The 11171-nt window shown below is 34.2% G+C and overlaps 1 protein-coding gene and 1 pseudogene across 1 annotated transcript in view; both read right to left on the reverse strand.

Moving 5' to 3' along the window:
• Window positions 1-996: 996 nt before the first annotated feature.
• Window positions 997-11171, reverse strand: part of LOC146917614 (uncharacterized) — a 29092-nt gene continuing 18917 nt past the window's right edge. The window contains exons 2-3 of the mRNA XM_085719444.1: window positions 1352-1453; window positions 997-1232 (exon numbers count right to left, since the gene is read on the reverse strand). The gene's annotated coding sequence lies outside the window, so the exon portion shown is untranslated. The remainder of the gene's footprint in view (window positions 1233-1351; window positions 1454-11171) is intronic.
• LOC146917615 (uncharacterized) lies at window positions 3371-5443 on the reverse strand (annotated as a pseudogene).

Raw genomic sequence — 11171 nt, forward strand, 5'->3', positions numbered from 1 at the left:
CCTCCGTTTCAAAATGAGTGTCGCTTTAGCCAAAAAAAAATTGTTTCAAAATGAATGTCACTTTCAGTTTCCAATGCAATAATAACTTTTTTTTTTCAATTGTACCCTCCAATTAATACTCTGCACACTACTTCCAAAGTATTACTTTTAAAACTAACCAACCAATAGTTAATAAGGATAATTTGGTAAAATAACCAATCTCTTTCTTTTAATCATTGCATTTCTTAATATGTGTGTAAACACCTAAAACGACACTCATTTTAAAACGGAGGGAGTATAATATAAAAAAAAAAAAAGTTTCATAATTTAGTGGCCCACCCAAACATCTGTACTTCCTTGTGTCTTTATTAGAAGAAAAAAAGACACACAATGCCTACTCTTAGTCAATGTCTGATATGATTTAGACCAGATAATGAATCTATTGACCATCAAGAAAATGTTCAGGTCCAAAGTCTCACTTCATCAATTGGCCAACCAAAGTCTCACTTCTTCAAGTGGCCAAATAAGAAGAGAACTCTATTCAGGAATTAGTTCAACTATGCTGCCAACAACAGTTGATGCATCTCTTAGGAAAAAATACAGAACGAATTACTTAAGATGGTGACATAGAAATGTTAGTATTTTCTGATTCTCTAGAAGCTGAGACTGACATTACATTCCATCGATGCTTCGGTTTTGATGCATCGTGGTCGGTGCAACATCTTGAAAACCATCTAAGAAAACCTCTTCAAATTGTCGGCAGATGATGTTTTATCAACAGAATGAGAACACTGATATCAAAAGCTTCAAGAATGATCATCAAATCGCAGTTAGGAAACAAGGTTAGTCATGAACTCGGGAAAATTTACCTTTCGTGAGTGTATAGATCGTGGTTTATTCGCACCTTGCTTGAAGTATCCTTAGGAATTTTATGACATGTTTATTAGTTATTTTCAGCATATTTTCGTTCAAAGCCATTTGAAGCTCTATTTGCAAGCTATCTTTTAATTATGTGTATTAAGAGAAGAAGAAAAAAATCAATATATTAAGAGAAGAAGAAAAAATCAATAATAATTTATTTTTCCAATTTAGATTTTGCAAATTCATAGTATTTTTATCATTTGTCACCATTGAGATGGTTAGAATGAGTCTGTGTAACTTTTATGTTCTCTGTATCCATTGGTGGAAGCTGATTTTCATCTGGTTTCAATGCCAAGGAAAATTCAGGCAATGTTGGAGCTGTCTCCATGATCCTGTTATAAAATATGAAAGTATTGTTTTCGTTGGTCCTTTTTCTTTCTCATGTACTACAAGAATGATCATCAAATTGCAGTTAGGAAACAAGGTTAGTCATGAACTCGGGAAAATTTACCTTTCGTGAGTGTATAGATCGTGGTTTATTCGCACCTTGCTTGAAGTATCCTTAGGAATTTTTTCAGAGAGATATTTCATGGTCCCCCAAAGTGGTGGATTTCTGCATCATGACTGCAATTTCGATGGGGAATAATACAGCACAAGACCGACATTATAGTATTGTATAAGAAACCATTGTCATGATAATTCTCAATGAATCATGATCGATAAATGTCTTAAAAAAATGTTACAGTTTCTTACAGAAGTGGGGTAAAGATCCTCTCTATTTCTCAGAAAAATTGAAATTGAGAGCTCTATTACTATAGTTTTTGGTGTTGAAATGTGTGTCTTTATACACCTACAACTATAGTTACATACATACAACATCCTCATTATGATCCTCAAAAGTCAATTGAAGATTCAAGAATAATTACCAGCTTTCACTCAAATTATAGTGAGACCAAAATCAATTTGCTTCCAGGGGTGAAACTATGGACCAAATTTTCAAAAGTACAAAACACTAGAAGACTCATGATCACAAGGATGCCAAATACAAGATGCTTCACAGGATTAATCAATTGTGTCTCTACAGTCATAACATGTCTCGATTGAGACTGCATATCCGTTTCTGAGGTAAAGTGCAGTTCATATGTATCATAAAACTAAATAGGTAGAGGAAAAGCATAAACTAAATGGTCTGAACTCAAGAAGCATAACCACATTACTACTATTGTTCATCATTGCAAACTGATATATGCATCTAACCTAATCTAGAAGCATAGCTACATTCTTTAAGAAAGGCAACACTAGGTTCTAACCGCAACATTCAATAATTTTTTTTTACAAGAAAGTCGATGGAGAACTAAAAAAGGGTGGCAATTTTGTTAGTCAATGTAGTGAAAGGGCTTAGTCGAGGTAGAGCCATGAAAATAAAACCATTGTGATCCCAACTCAAGCCTGTACCTTCACTGTTCCAGATGTATAATCATATTCTTTAAGACAAGAAACATTAGTTTCTATCCACATTCAATAACTTTTGAAACGCGAGAAACAATGGATGACTGAACAATGGTGGCAATTTTGTTAGTCAACGCAATGCCAGGCCAAAGTCGATGCAGAGCAAGGTTTGGAGGTTCTGAACTTTAGAGGCTTGGGTTTGAATGGAAAAGGAAAAGTCCTATGACTTAACAGTACATGTATCGAAACATAGATTTCATTTAAGCAAGAATTCAATTAGCTTTAAACAACATACAATATTTCCAAGAATCAAATTTAACATCGAAATCAACAATTATGCCGGAAATAGAATCATGCTTCCTACAAGCATGCAATTTATAAATTCTAAACTCTATTTCTAGTGACCAAACAATTTCAAGGCCAGACCTTAGATACTCATTTTTAGCTTTCTTCAATTAAGTGTCAAGCTTGTCTCTATTTTTTACAACTCAGGTTTTAGCATTTCAGCCTTAAGTTTAGCATTCTAAAATAGTTAAGCTTCCTAAGATTATAATTATGTAGAAGTACAAGCATAACTAAGATAAAATAAATGAAGTTACTTGTTTTGTGCCAACTCAATTTAGAAGCCATAAGATAGGCTTAGCAAGCCAAATCTTAATCACCCTGTTTTCCTACAACTGCTGCTTCTTAAGTTCAATTATGGTTAAGAAAGCCGGTCACAATGTTGTAAAAATTATAATTATACAGCAAAACAGATTCTGCGGGGGCAACTATATTCCATGACCTTTCTAGCTCTCAATACTTCTTTCAAGGCATATTTAAGTTGATTACGAAGCAGTAATGGGGCCATAGATCCTCATTATGCAGCAATTTCATTTAGCTAAACGAGCACACAAAGTCCTTCTTACCCATATGCTGGCTATCAAATCATTTGTTAAGGCAACCCTTCCATCGCAATTAGTCTATATAACAGTTCAGTTCATTCAAAGTTTCACTCAAGATAAATAAATAAATGTAATTCAAAGCAGAAAGGTATACTAACATCCAAATCTGCAGATACGAGGGTGCACAGCTTTCATAATTGATTGATGGAACTCTCAATGAGGTAAGACAATATCATATAGAGAAATCGAAATGGAAGATATACAAGAAGTATAAAGGTTTTTGTAAACACAGTTAACAAAAACAATAAAAAAGTTTCTTTTCCACTAACAGAGGCAAGTACATAAAATGAAATGATGGTATCAAATAGTTTCAATCTTACAATAGACCTCGCGCGATCATTTCACGAAGAAGTTTCTCTGCAATCTCATTTTCATCTTTTTTGACCAGAGAACGGATAATTATTTCATAAGTTTTAGCAGAATGCAGCCATTGTCTTCCATTTTTGATAGCAAGGTCAACGCTTCATCAAACAAGCCCTTGTCACAAAAGCCTTGGATCATAACAGTATATGTATAGACATTTAGATTATGGCCTTTGACCAAAAGATCTTCAAAAACCTTCCGTGCATCCTCCAATTTCCGACTTGGGCACAATCCCTTGATAAGAATAGTGTATGTGTACATATTTGGTTGAATACCCTGGTCTTTACATTTTGTTAATAATGCAATTGCTTTGTCAACATGATGGTTTTTGCATAAAGCATCCAATATAGAACTGTAAGTAACTATATTAGGTGGTTGACCTCTCTCATGCATCTCATCCACTAGCTTCAAAGCATAAGAGATTTTCCCCGATTTACATAAACCATCAATAGAGGGGTAACCTTGGCGCAACTGGTAAAGTTGTTGTCATGTGACTGAAAGGTCACGGGTTCAAGTCCTGGAAACAGCCTCTTGTGTAAAACAGGGTAAAGCTGCGTACAATACACCAAATGGTGGGACCCCTTCCCGGACCCTGCATATGCGGGAGCTCTAGTGCACCGGGTTGCCCTTTTACATAAACCATCAATAAGGGAGCTGTAGGTTACCACGTTAGGAATAATTTGTTTGTGATGCATTTCTTCGAAGAGTTCCATGGCTTCATCCATCATTTTAATCTTACAAAACCCATTAATCAAGATACTGTAACTCTGAATACCAGGATTCACCCCCCCCCCCCCCCCCCCCCCCCCCCCCCGAGACATAGTGTTGAATATACTCTTAGCCTTATTCACTTCTTTAACTAGGCAATATCCTTCCATTAAAGAGTTATAAGTATACACATTTGGGTTGATGTTTTCCAATATCATTTTATGAAACAAATCAATTGCATCTTTCATTTTACCAACAATGCAAAAGCCACTAATTAAAGCACTGTAAGTAACAACATCGGGAGAAATCCCCTTAGAAACCATTTTAGAATATAAATCAAAAGCATCATTAACAAGTTTTCCTTTGCACATACCATCAATAACCGTATTGTACATTACCACGTTAGGTTGAACAAATTTCCCATCAACGCGTCTCAGCAATTGCAGAGCTGCTCTTGTTTCTCCTACCTTACACAATCCATTAATCAAGGTACCGTAACTAACATGGTCCGATTGAAACCCCATCGCAACCACCTTATCATGAAAGTTCAATGCTTGATGGATCTGACCTTTGAGACAGAGACCCTTGATGACTGTATTCAATGTTATCGTATTTGGGTGATAACCCATTTTGAGAATCTTTGTGAAAACAGAAAAAGCAAAAGGGATGTGACCCAATTGGCAGAAAGAATTGATGAGAATGTTGCAATTGACTAAGTCAGGTTTAATTCCCTTAAATTCCATTTGCTGAGAAAGGGAAAGAACAGTGTGGTAATGTTTGGATTTGACAAGGGAACCTAAAATCTTACCAAATTCGATGTCGGGAGGAGTGGGATTCTGATGAAGCAAGCGATTGAACAAAGAAACAACATCATTGTTATTATGGAATGTGGATGAAGTTGAAGAATAAGGAATGAAATTGAAATGGGTGTTTTTCAGAAAATGAAAAGAATGAAACTTTTTTGGAACAAAAAGAGAAACAGGAACAACACCGTACCTCTGCAACATCGAAGAAGAAGAAGAACGAAACATTGTTGTGTCCCAGAATTTGAAATGTTGGTTGGATGTGTAGCTGGTAACTGTGTTAAGTAGGGGTGAACGGTTGGGTTGGACCAACTTTGACCTAACCTTTTACCCAACCGGTTGAACATACTATGAAAGTTGCTTTTCTAACATAGAATACTTCCAATTGACACATGGAAATGACGTTAATGCCTCTGGCGGTAGTTAACTATCGCTGGTAAACACGCTGGTTGTTAACAGCCGCTCCGCTCACACCAGTTACAGAACCTGCACTTGGTTTTTCCCAGGAAATACGTCCTGTTTTACCTGTAATTTCAAACGGCAATTCCAGAGGAAATCAAACCGAAACAACAACATCCAGCAATCACAATTGTTTGAAATTCGTCAAATTTTCCACATTATGCGACACAATACACGTAAGGTACATTCTATGCCGAGGTTTTGCTTTATGTTGTTTAGAATAGAATTGTGTTAGAAAATGTTAGGAATTGTTTAGAAATTATTTTATGTTATTTGAAATATTGCGATAGAGTGAATTCGAATAAATATTGCGATAGCGTGAATTCGAATAAATATTGTGATAGAGGTTTTGTTACATTACATAAACGACATGTATGTCAACAATTACATTACATTCCGGAATGTACCTTCCAACTGCAACAATTATCTTACCGCTGAATGGTGCAAATTCAAATTTGCTAAGCAGCATGACTCCAACGTCCGATGAGCATCTTGAACGATGGTATTCAAGTGCCAACGAAATGAGGTCGATTCCTTGACACTTGAATACCATCGTTGAAGATGCTCATCAGATGTTGGAATCCTGCCGATTAACAAGTTTGAATTGCCCCATCCAGTGTAAGACAATTGTTGCAGTTGGAATGTGCATTCCAACTACAACAACTGTCTTACCTCTGAAATGGGGTAAATTCAAACTTGCCAAACAACAGGACTCAAGCATTTCGCTCGGCATTCATGCTTTCCTTTGAAAAGAATAAATTTTTGTTAGGCTTGATTTAGATGAAGGTATTCAAGTGCCACGGAAATGAGGTCCATTCCTTGACACTTAATACCTTCATCTAAACCAGCCTAACAAGAATTTAATCTTTTCAAAGGAAAAACATGAACACCGAGCGAAATGCTTGAGTCCTCGCCATTTGGCAAGTTTGAATTACCCCACTTCAGAGGTAAGACAAATGTTGTAGTTGGAATGCACCTTACCTTAACTAATGACGATTTTCTGGCGGAATCAAGATGTTGATGATATCTTCAGTTGATCTCAGCAACGTCACCCGCATATCAATCCACTGGAACATGATGTGCTCCCAAAACATGCTCGTCACGTTTTCGTCGTTCTTTAACTCCACCCAAGTGAATGATACCCTCCCCTCGTCGAGCGTCAGACGTTTATACCGGACGTTTTGCACCATCCTTGTGTCTCTGGGGTTGACTCATTGGTTGAATTCATTCAATTGATCATTGAGACCTCTTAACGTTACATCAAGGCACCGAACCTTCAACCTCTGAGGTTCTCCGCCGTTGAATTCTGAATGAACGTCGATCCACCCGGCCATTGTTTCAAATCTACACACATAGAAATTAAAAATAATCAATGAAAAACTCATTCAAACACTTGTAGTGAAAATTTGACATAAACCCTAAAAATCCTAAACAAACCCTAAAAAATTTATAAAATTCGAAAAAAAATTATAAATTCAATCAATATAACTTTATTATAACATGTATTTATAATATATGTTAATAGCATTTCATATCTACAACATAACTATATTAAAAACAAATATTCAAACCCTAAAAAATTTATAAAATTCGAAAAAAAATGATAAATTTAAGCAATATAACTTCATTATAACAGTTATTCATAAAATATGCTTTCTCAAAAAAAAAAAATATGTTAATATTATTTCAGATCTACAACATAACTATATTAAAAACAAATATTCAAAATTTAATAATTAAACAACAACTAAAATTATAAACATATAAACACATATACTAACTAAAATGTATGACAATAGCATAAGTGATAACTTACTTGTGATTTAGTGGAAGAAATTTTGGATGATTTGGTAGAGTTTTTCTAGAGGGAAAGTGAAACTTTGAGAGAACAAGCTGAGTGATGATGGAGGGAGTGTGTGGAATATGTCTACTGTCTGGAATATATCACGAACACAGCGGTAGTTAACAACTGCTGGAACTCAGCGGTAGTTAACGATCGGCGTGTTTCCCAGCGGTTGTTAACTACCGCAGGGGCATAAAGGTCATTTCCATGTGTCAATTGGAAGTATTCTATGTCAAAAAAGCAACTTTCACATACTATTGGTTGGGTTCAACTTGGAACCAGTATTTACATAGATAGAACCAAACCAAACCAATCCATTTTGAATGGGTTGGTTCGGGTTGGATTCATGGGTACCCAATTTTAATTATGAAAAAAAAACAAGTTAAAATTTTTTAAAGCATATAGCCACCGGTATATATATATATATATATATATATATATATATTACCAAATTTAATTGCTTTGCATCATACATTAAATATTTCATTCAAAATAGTTCCAAATTCCTAACCTGGGAACCCCCAAACCACCTTGATTCACGGTTGAAATTGAAGTAACATACTTTTATTTATAGATTATTATATAATAATACTAAACTTAATTTAAATCGATAAAGTTTACGATTCTTTTTTAAAAAAATGCATAAATAAAATTACAAACAGCTGAAAAAAGTTAAACTCAAGTAAAAGAAAAATAATAATGAAATTAGATGAAAACATAAACTCAATCTTATTACCAAGTCAACTTGGAGCGTGTGTTAACATTCCACAAAGTATCAATAGACTTGTAAGGATGAATCAACTTTACTTGTGTCAAAATGTCAATATTAAAAAAATCCATGGATGATATGTTTTAAAATCAACTTTTAACTCGCTAAAAAATGAGATACGTGACTTCCGATTCAAAATTTCTACTTTTAATATATTGACAAGTGTCTTAAGAACACAATTTAACATTTTCCTTTAGGATATAGGTCTAACTAACCATTGATAGATATTAAAGTCTCGTACAATATCTTGTTAAAAAAAGTCTCATACAATACTATGTTATAGAAGACTTATTTTATTTCATATAATATTGTTAAAGATGAAATTGATTTTTATTATTTATTAATGACCAAGTAAGTTTCTATATTTTTTGTTAGATTATAGCATAGTATACACAAATACTTGCTGCAAAAATATAGAAAACAAAGTATTATTATATACACAAATGTGCTGCAAATATACAGAAAAGCATAGTATTCTTTTTTTTTTTTTTTTTTGGAGAAAAGCATAGTATTCTATACATAAATATGTTGCAGGCACATGAACATAGAGTTATTGTTGCCCATGTCAGAGATTCAATTTACCCTCTTTTATATCCTTTGAAAAAGCAACATAGATTGTCCATCAATCACAACTGCATTAGGCTCCTCTTCAATTTCTCCCCTAACATTATTATTGAACCCAACTCACAGAACTGGTTCTTTTTGTTGTTGCAATCACAAGACTCACGACGGCCATTCTAAGAGATTCGTTATTACTGAATCATCAAAACAAAAAGAATTCAACTTTTTCTCTCTTATTTCCGGAAAAAATCAACTTTCTTTCTCAACAATTGCTTGGTAATTATCTCATCAACACACATGCACCCTTCACTATCAACCCAGAAACTCAAATCAACATTCTCTCATTTTGACAAAAACTCAAACTTCATATCGATAGATCATAAAAGTAATATCATCCATGCAATTTACACTCCTGTTATCAGTGGAATATCTAAATACAATCCCAATAACGTGATTTCAGAAACAGTGGCTTGTAACAACATGTAAATTTTCAGCTGGTGTTTCTAACCAGAAGAAGCAAAAATAGTATGATAATCACTACAGCATAAATACCCAGTTATCATTCTATTTTGATACTTCTGATTCAGAGACGTAAATCGTAATCCTGGAAGTGTCGGCCTCGGTACAAGTAAAATTTTAGCCTACAAAATTTACTGCAACACACAATAAAAAAACTCTACTTTAAATATATACAGATGAAAACTCTCTGAATAGTGGTTCATCCAAGGCTAACAGCAGGAGATAATATGTTTGTTTAGTCAAACCAAGGATTCCATAATGAAAGTATGCTATAGTGGCCTAACCTTTGTTTTTGTTTCTGATAGAACCCAGAAATTTGAAAGTAACAATGTATTTATTAAGTGCTCAAAGCTCTTAAAATGATGTAAACAGAAAACTGAAAAGATGAACCAGAGTTCAGAGAACTCCTACAGAGCTAAGCTCCTAGGCCAGAGAGAACTTCTCTCCTAAACAACTCTTGATAAACTTTCTGAATGCCCCATCCTATAGGCTTCCCAATATTTTATAACTGAAATCCTGCCCAGATTCCAATAATTATTATAACTGTTTGTATTCCCACAGCTTCTACAGGCATCTAGAAGCTGTGCTTGTGTGGATTCGGCCCAACAGTTTGGCCAACACATGTAGAGGAACTCAGGGTTCTATCAGTTTTTAACTTCATCTATGTTTGAGGAGTTCTCTTATTTTTCATGTCTAAGTGTTTCTACATATATACTTTCTGCAAGAGGAATACAGAGAAGACTGACACATAACTCTTGAAGCAATAACACAAATGCATCAAAACCAAAAGCTTCTAGTTCTTGAACAACATCAAAATTCTCAAAAAAAACTGAAATGAAAATGCCAAAGTGTAGCTTAAATCAAAACAAAACAAACTCAATGACATGTGAATGCCCTCAACATATAAACTTATATAAATCAGTCAGAAGATTAAATCATCAACATATATGGATGAAATCATACATGTCGCCAGTGTCAAAGGCATTATCCAATAAGGGTCCTCTTGACACAACTGTGGAATTTCTATCCCCTGCTAAAAATATACCATCGAACAAAACACAAAGGAAGTTCTATAATTGGAAAACAGAATTTCTACTTTGTCTGCAAGTATAAGTTTGTCAACAATATAAGTTGTACAATTGCATAAACAAGTGTCAAAATCTTTATTAAGCTTTTGTGTTATTGATGGTCCAAACATTGAGATTTCAACAATACATGTGCAAAAAAACCCTTTTAAAAAAATACAAACTAGGACAAAAGAGTAAAAAGGATGATGATGGTTACTGTAAGACAGTACTGAACTGAAACTAAATACATAACAAACCCCATATGGTTGTTGAGTTGAGAATAGATTATGTAGGCTGCAGCTATCATGGACAAGGAAAAAAAAAATGATTTTTCTTTGAATATTCGATGTTTCTTTGTTAAAATGCTGTCTAATGTGCAAGTGTATTGCCATTTCACCTTACTCTTCTCTCCTTTCCTCTCTGTTTCTTCGTGGTTTGTGCTAGTGGCTCTTAAATCTACATAAAGCAGACACATGTGCAGCAAAACATAAAAATAAACTAGTGAACTTGCCTTCTTAACACTATCATTGGGATAACATCTCCCTTGAATATAATGCTCATGAGGTTCTTACAAAAGTTGATAACTATAATTTGAAAGCCTTTATAAACATGTTGTCAAGCATATTGTGCAAATTTACTATTGAAATCCTAAGGCAATGCAGTAAATTTACAGAGAATTCACATAGAACGTGACATAACAGATTCTAACATGAACTTCCAGATTTCATGCCATGAAAGAACAAGACATTATTTTTACAGTGTTTTTACATATTGATAAAGTGTTTTCTGAACTCTAATTTCGCTATTCAAATCCTTATTGTTTGTTCATTTCTTTATGATTCAGAG

Source organism: Medicago sativa, chromosome 6 (assembly GCF_051527215.1).
Source record: "Medicago sativa cultivar Bolivia chromosome 6, Bolivia_mono, whole genome shotgun sequence".
Taxonomy (NCBI): Eukaryota; Viridiplantae; Streptophyta; class Magnoliopsida; order Fabales; family Fabaceae; genus Medicago; species Medicago sativa.